The sequence below is a fragment of the Bubalus bubalis genome, chromosome 22 (assembly GCF_019923935.1).
Source record: "Bubalus bubalis isolate 160015118507 breed Murrah chromosome 22, NDDB_SH_1, whole genome shotgun sequence".
Classification (NCBI taxonomy): domain Eukaryota; kingdom Metazoa; phylum Chordata; class Mammalia; order Artiodactyla; family Bovidae; genus Bubalus; species Bubalus bubalis.
Window position 1 is genome coordinate 53,864,122 of NC_059178.1, and position 20,185 is coordinate 53,884,306.

Here is a 20,185-nt window from a genome sequence, read left to right on the forward strand (position 1 = left end):
TTCAGGAAAGTTATCAGAAGGAACCATAAGATGTTCTTTATATAAGATATGCATACTGTAAATATGATGAGTTTGAGATATTTTCCCACTAACTGTTATCTGTAAATACTTCATACAAATACTTGATCTTCATGCATTATTTCCTTTCTAGAAGCCTGCTGGTCATTTACGGAGAAGGCAATGGCAACCCACTCCAGTGTTCTTGCCTGGAGCATCCCAAGGCTGGCGGAGCCTGGTGGGCTGCCATCTTTGGGGTCGCACAGAGTCGGACACGACTGAAGCAACTTAGCAGCAGCAGCGGGTGATTTAGCATCCTACTTCATCCCCTGGTAAAGAAAAGAGGTGAGGAAATGTCTGCATCTAAATGAACACGGCCACAGCGGAGCGATGATATGTTAGGGTACTATTTGCTTAGGTTGGGAAGATCCCTGGAGGAGGGAAAGGCTACCCACTCCAGTAGTCTGGCCTGGAGAATTCCAGGGACTATACAGTCCATGGGGTCACAAAGAGTTGGACATAACTGAGCGACTTTCACTACCACTAATAGAACCAAAATTAACAAAACTGTGAAATGAATGTATGTGTCTAAAATATGTTTCAGGCCAAAAATGCAGCTGTCCAAGCATTTTATTATCAGGAAACATCCTTCGTCTTTAATCACACATGCACATTTCTGCCCAAATCTGAGGAAGTAGTTTTAAATCATCTCTACATGAAGACAACACACAAGAGAGAGTTTTCTCTAACCATCTATTTTGTTCATTTTTTTTTTTTTGGTAAAATATGTACCAGGATCTAAAGCTTTAGACAACAAACCTATTGCTATCATAAATATCATTTCTACTTTATCTATCATCAAGCAATTTATTCAACTGTTTAAAAGTTTGGTTTCTTAAAACTATAATTCTAGAAACAGTCCTTTGGGATCCCCTTGTGTGAATCAAGGGGAATGTGACAGAATGTGGTCCACTGGAGAAGGGAATGGCAAATCACTTCAGTATTCTTGCCTTGAGAACCCCATGAACTGTATGAAAAGGCAAAATGATAGGATACTGAAAGAGGAACTCCCCAGGTCAGTAGGTGCCCAATATGCTACTGGAGATCAGTGGAGAAATAACTCCAGAAAAAATGAAGGGGTGGAGCCAAAGCAAAAACAATACCCAGTTGTGGATGTGACTGGTGATAGAAGCAAGGTCCAGTGCTGTAAAGAGCAATATTATAGGAACCTGGAATGTCAGGCCCATGAATCAAGGCAAATTGGAAGTGGTCAAACAGAAGATGGCAAGAGTGAACGTCAACATTCTAGGAATCAGCAAACTAAAATGGACTGGAATGGGTGAATTTAACTCAGATGACCATTATATCTACTACTGCGGGCAGGAATCCCTCAGAAGAAATGGAGTAGCCATCATGGTCAACAAGAGTCCGAAATGCAGTACTTGGGTGCAATCTCAAAAACAACAGAATGATCTCTGTTCATTTCCAAGGCAAACCATTCAATATCACAGTAATCCAAGTCTATGCCCCAACCAACAATGCTGAAGAAGCTGAAGTTGAACAGTTCTATGAAGACCTACAAGAACTTTTAGAACTAACACCCAAAAGAGATGTCCTTTTCATTATAGGGGACTGGAATGCAAAAATAGGAAGTCAAGAAACACCTGGAGTAACAGGCAAATTTGGCCTTGGAGTACAGAATGAAGCAGAGCAAAGGCTAATAGAGTTTTGCCAAGAGAACGCACTGCTGCTGCTGCTGCTAAGTCTCTTCAGTCGTGTCCGATTCTGTGCGACCCCATAGACAGCAGCCCACCAGGCTCCCCTGTCCCTGGGATTTTACAGGCAAGAACACTGGAGTGGGTTGCCATTTCCTTCTCCAATACATGAAAGTGAAAAATGAAAGCGAAGTCGCTCAGTCATGTCCTGCAGCCCACCAGGCTCCTCCATCCATGGGATTTTCCAGGCAAGAGTACTGGAGTGGGGTGCCATTGCCTTCTCCGAGAGAATGCAGTAGTCACAGCAAACACCGTCTTCCAACCACACAAGAGAAGACTCTACACATGGACATCACCAGATGGTCAACACCGAAATCAAACTGATTATATTATTTGCGCCAAAGACAGAGAAGCTCTATACAGTCAGCAAAAACAAAACCAGGAGCTGACTGTGGCTCAGATCATGAGCTCCTTATTGCCAAATTCAGACTGAAATGGAAGAAAGTAGGGAAAACCACTAGACCATTCAGGTATGACCTAAATCAAATCCCTTATGATTATACAGTGGAAGTGAGAAGTAGATTTAAGGGACTAGATCTGATAGAGTGACTGATGAACTATGGACTGAGGTTCGTGACATTGTACAGGAGACAGGGATCAAGACCATCCCCATGGAAAAGAAATACAAAAAAGCAAAATGGCTCTCTGGGGAGACCTTACAAATAGCTGTGAAAAGAAGAGAAGCAAAAAGCAAAGGAGAAAAGGAAAGATATAAGCATCTGAATGCAGAGTTCCAAAGAATAGCAAGAAGAGATAAGAAAGCCTTCTTCAGCGATCAATGCAAAGATATAGAGGAAAACAACAGAATGGGAATGACTAGAGATCTCTTCAAGAAAATTGGATATACCAAGGGAACATTTTATGCAAAGATGGGCTCAATAAAGGACAGAAATGGTATGGACCTAACAGAAGTAGAAGATATTAAGAGGTGGCAAGAATACACAGAAGAACTATACAAAAAAGATCTTCATGACCCAGATAACCACGATGGTATGATCACTCACCTACAGCCAGATATCCTGGAATGTGAAGTTAAGTGGGCCTTAGAAAGCATCACTATGAACAAAGCTAGTGGAGGTGATAGAATTCCAGTTGAGCTCTTTCAAATCCTGAAAGATGATGCTGTGAAAGTGCTCCACTCAATATGCCAGCATATTTGGAAAACTCAGCAGTGGCCACAGGACTGGAAAAGGTCAGTTTTCATTCCAATCCCAAAGAAAGGCAATGCCAAAGAATGCTCAAACTACCGCACAATTGCACTCATCTCACATACTAGTAAAGTAATGCTCAAAATTCTCCAAGCCAGGCTTCATCAGTACGTGAACCGTGAACTGTGTGAATCACAATAAACTGTGTAAAATTCTGAAAGAGATGGGAATACCAGACCACCTGATCTGCCTCTTGAGAAATTTGTATGCAGGTCAGGAGGCAACAGTTAGAACTGGACATGGAACAACAGACTGGTTCCAAATAGGAAAAGGAGTACGTCAAGGCTGTATACAGTCACCCGGCTTATTTAACTTATATGCAGAGTACATCATGAGAAAGGCTGGGCTGGAAGAAACACAAACTGGAATCAAGATCACTGGGAGAAATATCAATGACCTCAGATATGCAGATGACACCACCCTTATGGCAGAAAGTGAAGAGGAACTAAAAAGCCTCTTGATGAAAGTGAAAGAGGAGAGTGAAAAAAGTTGGCTTAAAGCTCAACATTAGAAGACAAAGATCATGGCATCTGGTCCCATCACTTCATTAGAAATAGATGGGGAAACACTGGAAACAGTGTCAGACTTTATTTTTCTGGGCTCCAAAATCACTGCAGATGGTGACTGCAGCCATGAAATTAAAAGACACTTACTCCTTGGAAGGAACGTTATGGCCAACCTAGACAGTATATTCAAAAGCAGAGACACTACTTTGCCAACAAAGGTCCATCTAGTCAAGGCTATGGTTTTTCCAGTGGTCATGTATGGATGTGAGAGTTGGACTGTGAAGAAAGCTGAGTGCTGAAGAACTGATGCTTTTGAACTGTGGTGTTGGAGAAGACTCTTGGAAAGTCCCTTGGGCTGCAAGGAGATCCAACCAGTCCATCTGAAGGAGATCAGCCCTGTGTGTTCTTGGAAGGAATGATTCTAAAGCTGAAACTCCAGTACTTTGGCCACCTCATGGGAAGAGTTGAGTCATTGGCAAAGACTCTGATGCTGGGAGGGATTGGGGGCAGGAGGAGAAGGGGACGACAGAGGATGAGATGGCTGGATGGCATCACTGACTCGATGGAGGTGAGTTTGAGTGAACTCTGGGAGTTGGTGATGGACAGGGAGGCCTGGCGTGCTGCGATTCATGGGGTTGCAAAGAGTCGGACATGACTGAGCGACTGAACTGAACTGAACTGTGTGAATCAAGTGACCTGTATGGTGATAAGACCACTGCCTGCAGCCCACATTGTGCTGGCCTGGCCATTTATTTTTATTAAAGACATTTAAGAGTAATTCCATATTATGTGAAAGCAAAAAAAGAGGTAGGCTTAAGGAACATCATATTTAGGTAAATTTTATTGATAGCTCAATTTGTGGCATTTTGAAAAATTCAGTTTCAATTATCATCATCATGAAGGGCTACCTAAGGCTATTCCCTTGACATAGAAGCTCCTCTGTGGTCCAAATGGGGATGCAGAATTTCAGCTCAAATTTTCATACTACACAGTTTATTTTATGTAGTCTCTAGAAACATACAACCTTCCTGAATCAGGAAGAAATAAGACAGCAGAACAGACCGATCACTAGCAGTGAGATTGAGTTTGTAATAAAAAAAATCCCAAGCAAACAAAAGCCCAGGATCAGACAGCTTCACAAAGAAATTCTACCAAATACATAAAGAACAGCTATCCTTCCCAAAGTATTCAAAAAAACTGAAAAGGAGGGGACACTTCCAAAGTTCTTCCATGAAGCCATCATTACCCTGAAACCAAACCAGGTGAAGACTTTGCAACCACCGCCACAACAAAAAATCATAGGACAATATCTCTGGTGAATATACATACAAACTACTTTCAGCAAACCAAGCTCTGCTCAGAAACCTAATAATAATTCACAACACACTAAATTTTAAGTTATTTCTGTAGTCATTATAATTATTTAATAACTATAAAGCATCTCGGAGAAGGCAATGGCACCCCACTCCAGTCCTCTTGCCTGGAAAATCCCATGGATGGAGGAGCCTGGGAGGCTGCTGTCTATGGGGTCGCACAGAGTTGGACACGACTGAAGTGACTTAGCAGGGTTCACTAAGAGTCGGACACGACTGAGCGACTTTCACTTTTACTTTTCACTTTCCTGCATTGGAGAAGGAAATGGCAACCCACTCCAGTGTTCTTGCCTGGAGAATCCCAGGGATGGGGGAGCCTGGTGGGCTGCCGTCTATGGGGTCGCACAGAGTTGGACACGACTGAAGTGACTTAGCAGCAGCATAAAGCATCTGCCTACAATGCGGGAGACCCAGGTTCAATCCCTGGGTTGGGAAGATCTCCTGGAGAAGGAAATGGCAACCCAGTCTAGTACTCTTGCCTGGAGAATCCCATGGATGGAGGAGCCTGGTAGACTACAGTCCATGGGGTTGCAAAGAGTCGGACATGACTGAGCAACTTCACTTTCTACCTCCAAAGAGGTTTTCGATCTGGTCAATTTAATTTTTTCCAGGAAATCTGTAAGTGCTCCATTAAACTGAAAAAAAAGGGGTCATTGAGGTGAAGGTAAACAAAGGGAGAAATGGGTGCATAACAGTGAGAGCAGTTATTCACCACCAGGTGGTCTAACATTAAAAACGTTGTACTTTCTGTGACTTTTTGTATCTCAACTCACTGAAGGAGAGGAACTCTGTTAAAAATGCAGGATGTGAGTTCTGCCTGAACCCTCAGGTTGTGTGCTTAGTCGATCAGTCGTGTCCGACTCTTTGTGACACCACGCACTGTAACCTGCCAGGCTCCTCCATCCATGGGATTCTCCAGGCAAGAATACTGGGGTGGGTTGCCATGCGCTCCTCCAGGGGATCTTCCCGACCCAGAGATTAAACCCAGGTCTAACACACTGCAGACAGATTCTTCACCATCTGAGCCACCAGGCAAGATGAACACTCAGATTACCCTTGTGTAAAACTAAGCAACCTGGGTTATGTCGGCTCACATTAAGCTATCCTGAAAATTCTCCTTTTAAGTGTTGAGTTTTCCACTGTTTCCATCATAAGGAATATTTCTAATATTCTGGTCATTATAAATAGACTTTGTATCCTTACATAAAATTAAGGTAGTTCAGTTGAAAATGTTTTCAATACTATTTTGTCTCCTGTATACTTAGCACTTTGTGGGCGAAAAATGTCATTATTTTTGGTCTGTGTTTCCACAATTTAATGTCAGATGGACTAACGCTAGCCTTTCCTATAGAGGTATCATTTTCAATAGGACTTCTTATAAACTATTATATTTGTTATTTAATTGAAAATTGACAGTTAAGAAAAAAGAATTCTTTATAAATCTAAAACTCACTTAAACAAATATAAAGTAAGTTGACATATACAGGCATATTTAGACACCTGTATGTATACACAGGTATTCCTTTAGCAAAACTAAATGACCCAAAGTATTCTCATTTCTGATGTTTAATTTAGTATGACAAAGGCCATATGATACATTAAAAATACAACCTATATAGGGATTTTTTAGACACTGCATTTATGCAATAACTTACACGTAATAATTTGTATTAAAATTCCTTAAGCATCCCTGTTTTTTTACTTGTAATATTTGTGTAGCAGGATTTCACTTTGAGGATAAAATATGTTCTTAATAAATTCATTAAAGAAATTAATTTTATTTATCTCACCTTTTATTCTACTATCAGGGCATATAATTGAACTTGCTATCACTTTTCAAACTGTGTAAATGCCTATGTATCTACATTTAACTTTTTTTTTTAATTGCAATGCTCTTACAACTCTTGAATTTTTAAGCTATCATGCTCTTGTAGCCCTTCCCAGATACTACTGCTTATTTTGAGATACAAATTAACCAAATAATAATAGCATGTTTACTTAGAGTGGAGAAGAAAAATGGCAACCCACTCCAGGATTCTTGCCTGGGAAATCCCACAGACAGAGGAACATAGCAGGCTACAGTCCATGGGGTAGCAAAGAGTCAGACACAGCTGAGCCACTAAACAACAACAATAAACTTAAAAACGATCAGGATATATATCTACATTTCCCTATCTTGAAAGACGCATGTAATTAATGATTACTTACTAAATAGCATATGCTGCTGCTGCTAAGTCGCCTCGGTCATCTCCGACTCTGTGCGACCCATAGATGGCAGTCCACCAGGCTCCGCCATCCCTGGGATTCTCCAGGCAAGAACACTGGAGTGGGTTGCCATTTGCCGGGGTCCAGCCCTGGTGGATCCAGGGAATTTGAAGGGGAGATGGCTTCGGCGATCAGGATACAATAGCTTTAATTAAATATTAATTAGAGATATAAAGAGTAATAGAATAAGGATAGCTCAGTGAGAAAATTCAGTGGAGAAAAGAGGCTGAATAACTTGGTTTATGTGGAAAGCTAATAAAATTCCAGGGCAAGGAATTTACATCACCTACATAGGCCGCAGGCGTCCTCCCATTCTCCCGAAGGAGAGGGGACACTAAGGCCTCCCTGGTCAGATTTTAGAAGCCCAGGCATAATTAGTAAGCTTGACGATCCTCCAGGTTCCAGATGGGGATTCAGCCAGAAGGTGAGAGAAAGAATGACATGGGGAGACCAGTCTTTCAAGGAACTGATCCCATTTTTTATTTTTCCAGGGTCTGTTTTTATACACTGAGATGTTATACAAAAGTCAAATGGGGTCAGCTGTCCTGATAAAAGTCAGGTGCTTCATACAAATGTATACAGAGGTCTTAGGGGTGTTACATCATCTTCTGGCCAGGGGACCTGCTGACAATTTATGACCCTCTCCTTGTGACAGCGGTCAGTCAACCAGCACACTTATTTCTCCAGGGGTGATTATTCTTAAACAGACGCCACCTTCCGAAGGTACCAAATAAAGTTACATTCCTATACGGTGAGGGTGTAGTGGGTTTTAATTAAGGAAAGAATTTGCTTAGCCTAAGGTCTAACGTGATTAATATCAAGGTTAATACTTATATCTCTTATATGTTAGTTATATTCATTAATGTGTATAAGGGCAGGGGATGTGGAGACTTAGCAGTAAACATTGGCTCAACAAATGAAAAACCCTTCACCAATACAACTTCCAATCAGCCCACTATACTTATACTAATAGTTTTCTAACTTCTCTAAAGAACCTGTTTTTAGAAGGTTTAAAACATCTCGTGCCTCTCACGGTTGGGGGGCTGTGAGCAATCACATGTGGCCGGACAAGCCTGTCAGGCAGGCTAGAGAACCTTCAGAGGAGTTTGTAGGTTGAAACACTCCTATCACACCCAGGAATTATTATTAACTGGAGCTGTAAGTTAACTCTTTTTCAGAGTGAGGTGGTGGGGGACAGCCCCCCTTAAAGTCAGAGGTGTAGGTGAGAGCACAAAGCAGTAAAGTAGGCAGACTCTGGTTTTGAGGGTAGATGCTCGAGAATTTCCAGGGGACTCCTGAGGCTCGATCCCGCCTTTGCGTATGTCAAGCCTCCTTCCTCATGACCTTTGCCACGGAGGGAGTTCCTCACGCCGGCTCCCGGCAGCCATTTCCTTCTCCAATGCATGAAAGTGAAAAGTGAAAGTGAAGTCACTCAGTCGTGCCCAACTCTTAGCCACCCCATGGACTGCAGCCTACCAGGCTCAGAGGCAAAGTCTGAGATATTGAAACATGACACACAGGAATGTCCAAATTTGGGCACAAATTCTTGATACTTATATTAGCCAAACTCCCTCATGTTCTATGGGAATTTACCACCAAAGATGAAGGGAAACTCCAGTCTAGTTTGCAAGTTACAAATTAATTGGTGCGTATATTTTAAAGGCAATGAATTAAAGTCAAAGTTGGGAGTTACATTTGTCCGGCAAGTTTCTTTGAATAAATTCCCTTTATTTTCTGTTGGTAACAGAAAATAAGGATCTGATATTACTCTAATTTCTTAAGCCTCTGTTTTCCTTGAAATGTTCCTTTTTTTAATTACCAGCAGAACTTGAAGCTTCCCATCCTCCCACCCAAGTTCATGATAGGAAGGAGCAACAAAAACACATTCTTCTCCCTGTGCATGATCTAATTACAGCTTCCTGGTCTCAAAATAACTCACCTCTCACTTTTATTTCAGAAAGATTGTCAGGGATGTCATGCCATTACTTTTGCTTTTTTAGTAGGTTGGAAAAGAGCACACATTATAAACACTGAAAAACATCTCATATGTTTGTTCTTGTCTTTTATTATTATTTAATAAATACAGGAGAGCCAGCCTTAATGCCAGGTTAGGAAAGGTGATTTAGGTTCCTCCTGACTCTCTCTTTTGGAATACAACTTTGAGCCCTGAGTCACTGTGTAAGAAATCTGGTGGCCTTGAAGCAATCTTGTTGGAGAGGTCCCAAGACCAACGCAAACACAGACAGATGCCCCAGCAGCCCGGCTTCCACCTGCGTCTTAGAGCATCAGTACTGAACCAGTCACTGACACATGAGTGAGTGAGTCGTAAGATTCCACTCTTCAGCCTTCACACCTTACGAAGGAGCTTCACACATCAAGGAACAGAGACAATTCCCACTCTGTGCCCTTCTGGAATTCCTAACCAACAGAATCTGAGTAAAATCAATGGTTGTTTGATGGCACTAACTTGAGAGTAGTTGTTTCATAGCCACTGGAACATGATGGACTAGCTGCCAAGTCTCTTTAGTCGTGTCCGACTCTGTGTGACTCCATGGACTGCAGCCTACCAGGCTTCTCTGTCCATGGGATTCTCCAGGCAAGAACACTGGAGTGGGTTGCCATTTCCTTTTCCAATGCATGAAAGTGAAAAGTGAAAGTGAAGTCGCTCAGTTGTGTCCGACTCTAGCGACCCCATGGACTGCAGCCCACCAGGCTTCTCCGTCCATGGGATTCTCCAGGCAAGAACACTGGAGTGGGTTGCCATTTCCTTCTCCAATGCATGAAAGTGGAAAGTGAAAGTGAAGTCACTCAGTCGTGTCTGACTCTTAGCGACCCCATGGACTGCAGCCTACCAGGCTCCTCCATCCATGGGATTTTCTGGGCAACAGTCCAGGAGTGGGGTGCCATTGCCTTCTCCCAAGGTTGAACCATAATACCACATACGTCTGGCATGCTGCAGTCCATGAGGTCTCAAAGAGACACAACTGAGCGACTGAACTGAACTGACCTTGTTTTAGTGACAGTGAAATTCACTGGGATGTTAGCTAACCTTACTGCAGTAATCATGTCACAATGTATGCATGCATCAAATCATCATGATATACACGTTTCATTGTGTTTAATTGATACCATTGTTTAAATTGATACAATGTTTCATGTCAATTATATATCAATAAAGGTTGAAAATGAAATAAAAATAAATGAATAAATAAGTCCATCATCTCTAGATGGGGGAGGATTGTCACATGACAAGAGTTACCATCTACTGTACACCTAGCATCTCAGGGTTCCTGGGCACTCCTAGCACCGCTACTGGGGTAGCGATATCCTTTATGGGTGTGTGTTGTTGCTTGATATCTCAGGGGAACTTGTAGTCTCTTATTTAAATGCAGCATTTACTTGCTCACTTAATCACTTTTTGAACTTTTGTGCCCCAAATTTGTTCACTTCCTCATTAGAAATACTTTAGTATTAATTGGAAGTTTCCATTGCTTAGATAAGTGCTTCCTTGCAGTAGGAAAAAAAAAATCATAAATTTTGGAAATCATCTATGACAGTTCCTTTTTGCTACTGAGAGGTATAAAAATGATATGGCAGTATAAAATAAAATGTTCGCAACTCGTACTAATTTATTTTTCAAGAAGTATGAACTTTGTTAATATTCTCTGAGTAAAAATATCTTTGCTGTAAACAACAGATGCTTGAATTCCTGTGTGCAGACTCAAACCACAGGTAGGAACACTCATTTGAGTTGAATTCTTAGCACCAATGATGACAAATGTGAAATATATTTGCATATTTTATTATATAATACTCTTTTCTAAACTGATTTAAAGGAATTTTCTCTTCCATTCATTTCAAACTGAAAGTCACAAAATATCTGAAAATTCATTTAAACTGTCAATTGTCTGTATTGTTAGATATCTATTGCTATCTTTAATGAAATATCAAAATGGATGAATTAGAATTTTATCCACTCTTTCCTGTGTACTGTTGTTTATAACTTGTTCTCCAGTTTCTGTCCACCCCCAACCCCGCAACCCCACAATGGGTTTAGGAAGTAGCAAAAAGTGGCCAAAGACAAAGCATATAACCAGACTTATAATTAAGGACTGTTTCTTACACAAAATGTATTACACATAAGAAACTTAAAGTAGCCTTTGCATAGAAATAATTTTGTCTATTTGGTAACATTTTCCTGATTAAGAGCTTTATCTTAATTAGAAGATAGAAAAAGTGCATTTGTTTCAAATTATTTGCCTCTAAATTGCATTGCAGCACCAAGATTGCCATTCTTCGAAGATTATTCTTCTTTACTTCAACATGTACATTTAATAAAAATAAGTATTGCAGCTTCCTCTGAACTGCCTTTAAAGCTTATTACTTCTCAAATATTCTCCATCATTTTGCAAGTGTTTACATATTGTTGTTAGCACCATTGATAGCCAACTGAGCTAACCAGCCACCTTTGTGCTGAATCTTGTGGAAGAAATTGAGCTACAGCATCTGCAGGGAACAAAAACACTACACTATAAATGGATGCTAGCCATTTATGGAAATTGAGTTTAGTTTTTTATTCCTACACTTTTGCCAAGTACCTTTCCACATTATTCTTTTTGAATACTGTATACAGCACCCTGGTAAAAGTTCCCCACAACACTTTCAGACCAGTGCACCTTTATTAATGAATGTTCTAGAGGAAGCAAGTAAGACTTGGGCAGCGTTGGTTCGAGACTAAGTCTGCACACTGATAATAAGGCACCACAGGGCCCTTGCTTCACAGTCCCTATGTTACCGCCTATCTCAGGACATGGCAGAGTGGTGCAGAAGCATCTTTCTGAGCAGCTCCCTGGTCCCTCTTATCCTATTGGCTGACAGCTGGTACCCAGGGAACTCTGACAAGCCTTCTGACAACCTCTCCTTAAATACCTTTTCTCCATTCTTGGGCACAAATGGAAACTTTCAGTAGGATCATCTGAAAAATCTTTAACCAAGCAGCATATACATTCTAACTAGACAAAATATATCTATAATGTGTATATTTGGGGATGGGCACCTTTTGGAGATTTCCCTTTATATGAACCCAATTACCAAGCTACCACTCTCATTAAAATATATGTGTGTGTGTGTGTGTATCAAAGATTATCCAATTATCACACTAGGAAAGCCAGAAAAGCATAATATAAACCAATGAACAAATATGCAAATATACAACAAGGAAGCAAATGATCAAATGAACAATGAATGGATAGTGCATTTTAAAAAGCGCTACCATTTGTTACGTGAAGTACTTAGTCAAGTTCTAACTCTCATTTCTTGGCATGCTGTTTGGACAAGTGACAATCTTGCTGACTCTGGACTTTTCATAGGAAAAGGAAAAATTAAAAAGAACCATACCCATATGTCTGTTATAAATATTAAATGAGAACATCCACAGTAAAAGACATCACACTGAATTCTAGCATAAATAAATTATATAACTGGTTCCCCATGACACTGTACCAATAAGTCTCTAAGACCTTGAGCTACCAGGGGTCCCATGCTTAGGTTCACTCCAAAAATTAGGTCACTTCTCTATCTTTAGCCTGCTAGTGCTCAAACAAATAGATCATTTTTAGGTTTTCAAATGAAATCCCATGAATACCTGGATTGAAGTCTTGCGAAAACTGAGCATCTGCCATATAAATCTGCAGAGGTTATACTTGACTGCATTAAACTCAAATGATGCATCCTTTCAGATATCAGGAGATGGAGGATATGACTTAAGCCTGACATCTCAAGTATCTCTAGCTCTTCCCAAAAGGCAAGGCAGGCTGGCATTTACCTCAGTGAGAACAAACCATTGTGTGTGTGCATGCATGCTTAGTCGTGTCCAACTCTGTGTGACCTCATGGACGATAGCCCACCAGCCTCCTGTATCTGTGGGCTTTCCCATGTAAGAGTACTGGAGCGGGTTACCACTTCCTTCTCCAGGGGATCTTCCCCACCCAGGATCAAACCCAAGTCTCTTGCGTCTCCTCCACTGGCAAGTGGATTCTTTACCACTGACTGAGCTACTAGGGAAGACCACTTTAAGTCCTAGCAAATGAATGAAAACCCTCTAAAGGGCATTTGCTAGACATGCTATGATCCCAATCACTTCTTCCTGAAAATTCATTATATTTAGCTCATGTGTATGAGCGTGTGTGTGTGCATGCACAAACTTCCTTTTGTAAGCCATAAAACTTCAGCCAAATTTCCATGTTTCACACTGTGCCATGTGTACCAATTTATTAAATTGTTTACAGTGTATAACAAAATGAGAATCACCATACTCTTGTATTGACTTCTGTATTCATATTGCATTTATAAAACCATAAATGTGGATGTTTGTATTTGATAATCTACTAATAAGAGATGTCTAGAAGCAACTATATGCCAATAAAATGGACAACCTGACAAAAATGGGCAAATTCTTAGGATGGTACAATCTTATAAGATTGAACCAGGAAGAAATAGAAAATATAAACAGACCAATCACACACAATGAAGTTGAAAACTGTGATTTAAAATCTTCCAACAAACAAAAGTCCAGGACCAGATGGCTTCATGGGTGAATTATATCAAAAATTTAGAAAGGAGTTAATACCCATTCTTCTCAAAATTTCAAAAAATTGCAGAGGGAAGAACACTCCCAAGCTCGTGCTAAAGGCCACCATCACCCTGATACCAAAACCAAAGACATATTCCCCCCAAAATTACAGAAAATTACAGACCAGTACCACTGATGAACATAGACACTAAAATCCTCCACAAAATACTAGCAACCAGAATCCAACAACACATTCAAAGGACATACATCATGATCAAGTAGGATTTATCCCAACGATGCAGGGATTCTGCAATATATGTAAATCAATGTGATACACCATACTAACAAATTAAAGTATAAAAAACCATATTATCATCTCAATAGATGCAGAGAAAACTTTTGACAAAATTTGAAACCCATTTATGATAAAAAAAAAAAAAAATCTCCCCAGAAAGTGGGCATAGAGGGAACCTACCTCAATATATTCAAAGTCATTAAAAAAAAAACAAAACACAACAAACATTTAAAGCTTACCACAACAAGTATTCCCAGGTGGTCACCCATCCAAGTACTTGGACATCCAAGACGCTGCTTTGCTTCCGCGATCAGGCACATTCAGGGTGGAATGGCCGTAGACTCGAACATCATTCACAATGATGAAAAACTGAAAGCATTTTCTCTTAAGATCAGGAACAACACAATGATGTCCAATCTTGCCACTATTCTTCAATATAGTTTTGGAAGTTCTAGCCACAGCAACCAGAGAAGAAAAAGAAAATAAAAAAACAAGTACAAACAGGAAAAGAAGTAAAAGTGTTACTGTTTGCAAATGACATGATACTATACATTGTTGTTTTTCAGTTGCTGAGTCCTGTCAACACTTTGTGACCCCATAGACTGCAGCACCCCAGGCTTCCCTGTCCTTCACTGTCTCCCAGAGTTTGCTCAAATTCATACCATAGAAAGAAAATCCTAAAGAAACCACCAGAATACTACTGGTGCTAATCAATGAATTTGGTAAAGTCGCAGGATACAAAATTGCATAAATATCTCTAGCACTCCTATATGCTAACAACAAAATATCAGAAAGAGAAATTAAGGAAACAATCCCATTTACCATTGCAACCAAAAGAATAAAATACCTAGGAGTTGGCCACCTCATGCGAAGAGTTGACTCATTGGAAAAGACTCTGATGCTGGGAGGGATTGGGGGCAGGAGGGGAAGGGGACGACAGAGGATGAGATGGCTGGATGGCATCACTGACTCGATGGATGTGAGTCTGAGTGAACTCCGGGAGTTGGTGATGGACAGGGAGGCCTGTTGCTGCGATTCATGGGGTCTCAAAGAGTCGGTGACTGAACTGAAACCTACCTGAGGCAAAAGATAAATACTCAGAAAACTATAAGATATTAATGAAAGGAATCAAAGACGACAAAAACAGATGAAGAGATTTACCATGTTCTTGATTGGAAGAATCAATATTGTAAAAATGACTATACCACCCAAAGCAATCTACAGATTCAAAGAAATCCCTATCAAATTATCAATGGCATTTTTCACAGACTTAGAAAAACAAAATTACAATTTGTATGGAAAACACAAAAGATTCCAAATAGCCAAAGCAATCTTAAAGAAAACCAGAGCTGGACAAATCAAGCTCCCTGACTTCACACCATCCTACAAAGCTGCAGTAATCAAGATGGTGTGGCACTGCAACAGAAGCAGAAATATAGATCAATGGAACAAGACAGAAAGCCCAGAGATAAACTCGTACACCTATGCCCACCTAATCTATGACAAAGGAGGCAAGAATATACAATGGAGAAAAGACAGCTTCTTCAATCAGTGTTGCTGGGAAAACTGGACAGTTACATGTACAAGAATGAAACTGGAACATTCCCTAACACCACACACACAAATAAACTCAAAACAGATTAAAGACCTAAATGTAAGGCCAGACACTATAAAACTCTTAGAGGAAAACACAGGCGGAATGCTCTGACATAAATCACAGCAAGATCTTTTTTGATCCACCTCCTAGAGTAATGAAAATAAAAACAAAAACAAATGGGACCCAATTAAACTTAAAAGCTTTTGTATGGCAAAAGAAATCATAAACAAAATGAAAATACAACACTCAGAATGGGAGAAAATATTTGCAAATGAAGCAACGGACAAGAGATTAATGTCCAAAATATACAAACAGTTCATGTAGCTCAATAGCAAAAAAAACAAAAAACAAAAAACACACAATTATAAAATAGACAGAATACCTAAATAGACTTTTCTCCAAAGAAGACATACAGATGACCAACAGACATGTATAAGATGCTCAACATTACTAATTGTCAGAGAAATGCAAATCAGAAGTACAATGAAGTATCACCTGATGCCAGTCAGAATGGCCATCATCAAGAAATCTATAGACAATAAATGCTAGAATATAGCATTTATTTATTTCTATAGTATATTATTTATTATGTGTTATTATATTATTATATAGGAAATTATTTATTTCTATAGTATATAGAAAAGGGAGCCCTCTTAACACTGTCAGTGGGAATGTAATTGATACAGCCAATATGGAGAAAAGTATGGAGGTTCCTTAAACTGAAAACAGAACCATCATATGACCCAGCAATTCCACTCCTGGGTATATACCCAGAGAAAACCTTCATTCAAAAAGATGCTTGCACCCCAACGTTTACTGAAACACTATTTACAATAGCCAGGATATGGAAGCAACCTAAATGTCCATCAACAGAGAGATGGGTAAAGAAGATGTGGTACATAAATACAATAGAGTATTCCTCAACCATAAAAAGGAATGAAATTGTGCCATTTAATAGACATGTGGATGGACCTAGAGACAGTCATACAGAGTGAAGTCAGAAAGAGAAAACCAAATACTGTATATTAATGCATAAATTTGGAGTCTAGAAAAATGGTACAGATGAACCTATTTGCAAAGAAGTAGAGACAGACACATAGAGAACAGACATATTAATACCAAGGGGGAAAGAGAGGGTGGGATAAATTGAGAGATTTGGATTGACATATATACACTACTATGTATATAGTAATCAGAACCTACAGTCCAGCACAGGGAACTGTACTTAATGCTCTGTGGTAAATGGGAAGGAAATTTTAAAAAAGGGTTGGGGGAGGATATATGTATATGTATAGCTGATTCTCTTTGCTCTACAGTAGAAACTAACAAAACATTGCAAATCAACTATATTCCAACAGAAATTAAAAAGAAAAAAAAAGTGCTGAGCATGAGAGGCCCATCCAGGGTCCACTCAACAGGACTTCCTTACTTCATTTTGTTGCATAAAATACGGTCTTAGAATCAGCAACGACAGTAGGACCCGGCAGCATTTTAGAACTGCAATTCCACTGCAGATACACTGAATCAAAATCTACACTCTAATAAAATCACCAGGAGATTCAGCTGTTTAGGAAGCATGGCTCTAGAACTTGCCATGGTTTCATCAGGTCCTCCTCATTTGTGTGATTATATGAATGCAAGTGTCCTCAAACTTATGGTTAGACAGAGAGACACTAGAGAATTGTCAAGAAATGCATTTAGATTGGTTTCTGATGATCATCACTGTGTGTGTGCATGAGTGTATGTGCGTATTGACCCAGTCATTAAAAATTGAGCATTGTCTACAAGAACTGAAAAAAGACAATGCCACATAATAAAAATTTTAGCTGGCCATTTTATCACCCACATATTAATATAACAGCAAACAGTAAAAAAAAAAGACAGATTAAGAACTTCATCCAAGTAAGAGATAAGGAAAAGTAATGGTGAATATTAATCCTATATAACCATAGGACCAAGAGTAACATAGATGTGGGATTATGTTTACAGAATCAAGTGAAAGTGGTATGAATTTTGACAATATAGAAGTTAGACAACTTCATCTTATGTAGCTGGGATTTAAGATACATTACTTAGATGTAGAAAATAATAGAGTCATAAGAAATGAAACAGTAAAAAGTTAAACATTAAGAAATATATTGTGTGTGTGTGTTAAGTCATTTCAGTCATGTCTGAATGTTTGTGACCCTTGGAGTGCCACCCTCCAGGATATTCTGTCCATGGGATTGATTTCTCCAGGCAAGAATACTGGAGTGGGTTGCCAGGCTCTCCTCCAGGGGATCTTTCCAACCCAGGGATCAAACCCACATCTCTAATGTCTCCTGCATTGGCAGGCAGGGTTCTTTACACTAGCGTCACATGGGAAGCACCAAGAAATATATTATAATCAATCAAAATGAATGGAAAAGAGAATGGGTAAAAGAATGGGAAGGAAAAAGAAATACCTAATTTTATTACTCATAGAAGGAAATTAACATTTACTATTTAAAACAGAGGATTAAGAGTATTACATATATATGCGTTAGTATACTGTATTGGTGTTTTTCTTTCTGGCTTACTTCACTCTGTATAATAGGCTCCAGTTTCATCCACCTCATTAGAACTGATTCAAATGTATTCTTTTTAATGGCTGAATAATACTCCATTGTGTATATGTACCACAGCTTTCTTATCCATTCATCTGCTGATGGACATCTAGGTTGCTTCCATGTCCTGGCTATTATAAACAGTGCTGCGATGAACATTGGGGTACACGTGTCTCTTTCCCTTCTGGTTTCCTCAGTGTGTATGCCCAGCAGTGGGATTGCTGGATCATAAGGCATGTCTATTTCCAGTTTTTTAAGGAATCTCCACACTGTTCTCCATAGTGGCTGTACTAGTTTGCATTCCCACCAACAGTGTAAGAGGGTTCCCTTTTCTACACCCTCTCCAGCATTTATTATTTGTAGACTTTTGGATTGCAGCCATTCTGACTGGTGTGAAATGGTAGCTCATAGTGGTTTTGATTTGCATTTCTCTGATAATGAGTGATGTTGAGCATCTTTTCATGTGTTTGTTAGCCATCTGTATGTCTTCTTTGGAGAAATGTCTATTTAGTTCTTTGGCCCATTTTTTGATTGGGTCATTTATTTTTCTGGAGTTGAGCTGTAGGAGTTGCTTGTATATTCTCGAGATTAGTTGTTTGTCAGTTGCTTCATTTGCTATTATCTTCTCCCATTCTGAAGGCTGTCTTTTCACCTTGCTAATAGTTTCCTTTGATGTGCAGAAGCTTTTAAGGTTAATTAGGTCCCATTTGTTTATTTTTGCTTTTATTTCCAATATTCTGGGAGGTGGGTCATAGAGGATCCTGCTGTGATGTATGTCAGAGAGTGTTTTGCCTATGTTCTCCTCTAGGAGTTTTATAGTTTCTGGTCTTACGTTTAGATCTTTAATCCATTTTGAGTTTATTTTTGTGTATGGTGTTAGAAAGTGTTCTAGTTTCATTCTTTTACAAGTGGTTGACCAGAGTTCCCAGCACCACTTGTTAAAGAGATTGTCTTTAATCCATTGTATATTCTTGCCTCCTTTGTCGAAGATAAGGTGTCCATATGTGCGTGGATTTATCTCTGGGCTTTCTATTTTGTTCCATTGATCTATATTTCTGTCTTTGTGCCAGTACCATACTGTCTTGATAACTGTGGCTTTGTAGTAGAGCCTGAAGTCAGGTAGGTTGATTCCTCCAGTTCCATTCTTCTTTCTCAAGATCGCTTTGGCTATTCGAGGTTTTTTGTTTTTCCATACAAATTGTGAAATTATTTGTTCTAGCTCTGTGAAGAATGCTGTTGGTAGCTTGATAGGGATTGCATTGAATCTATAGATTGCTTTGGGTAGTATACTCATTTTCACTACATTGATTCTTCCAATCCATGAACATGGTATATTTCTCCATCTGTTAGTGTCCTCTTTGATTTCTTTCACCAGTGTTTTATAGTTTTCTATATATAGGTCTTTAGATTCTTTAGGTAGATATATTCCTAAGTATTTTATTCTTTCCGTTGCAATGGTGTATAGAACAGTCTTATGGACTCTGTGGGAGAGGGAGAGGGTGGGAAGATTTGGGAGAATGGCATTGAAACATGTAAAATATCATGTATGAAATGAGTTGCCAGTCCAGGTTCGATGCACGATACTGGATGCTTGGGGCTGGTGCACTGGGATGACCCAGAGGGATGGAATGGGGAGGGAGGAGGGAGGAGGGTTCAGGATGGGGAACACATGTAAACCTGTGGCGGATTCATTTTGATATTTGGCAAATCTAATACAGTTATGTAAAGTTTAAAAATAAAATAAAATTTAAAAAAAAAAAAAAAGAGTATTACATAAAGTAATACTTATAAATGTAATAAATAAAACACAAACACAGACCTTTAAAACACACAATCAAAATAATAAAAACAAACCAAAAAGTTTAAACCCATAAAAATATTTTAAAGCATAATATATTATAAAATATAATCACAAATGCCTAACCTATTAAAAGAAAAATACTTTAAAATAAAAAAATATTGAACTGCAAGGATTGATTTTGAAAGTCAAAATGAATATTCCAAAGAATAAAA

The 20,185-nt window shown here is 39.3% G+C and overlaps 1 long non-coding RNA gene across 1 annotated transcript in view; it reads right to left on the minus strand.

Moving 5' to 3' along the window:
• The window catches only part of LOC123465284, a 28,704-nt gene continuing 8,519 nt past the window's right edge, over positions 1-20,185 (minus strand). Inside the window, exons 2-3 of the long non-coding RNA XR_006640464.1 lie at positions 14,230-14,441; positions 1-326 (exon numbers count right to left, since the gene is read on the minus strand). This is a non-coding gene — a long non-coding RNA (uncharacterized LOC123465284). The remainder of the gene's footprint in view (positions 327-14,229; positions 14,442-20,185) is intronic.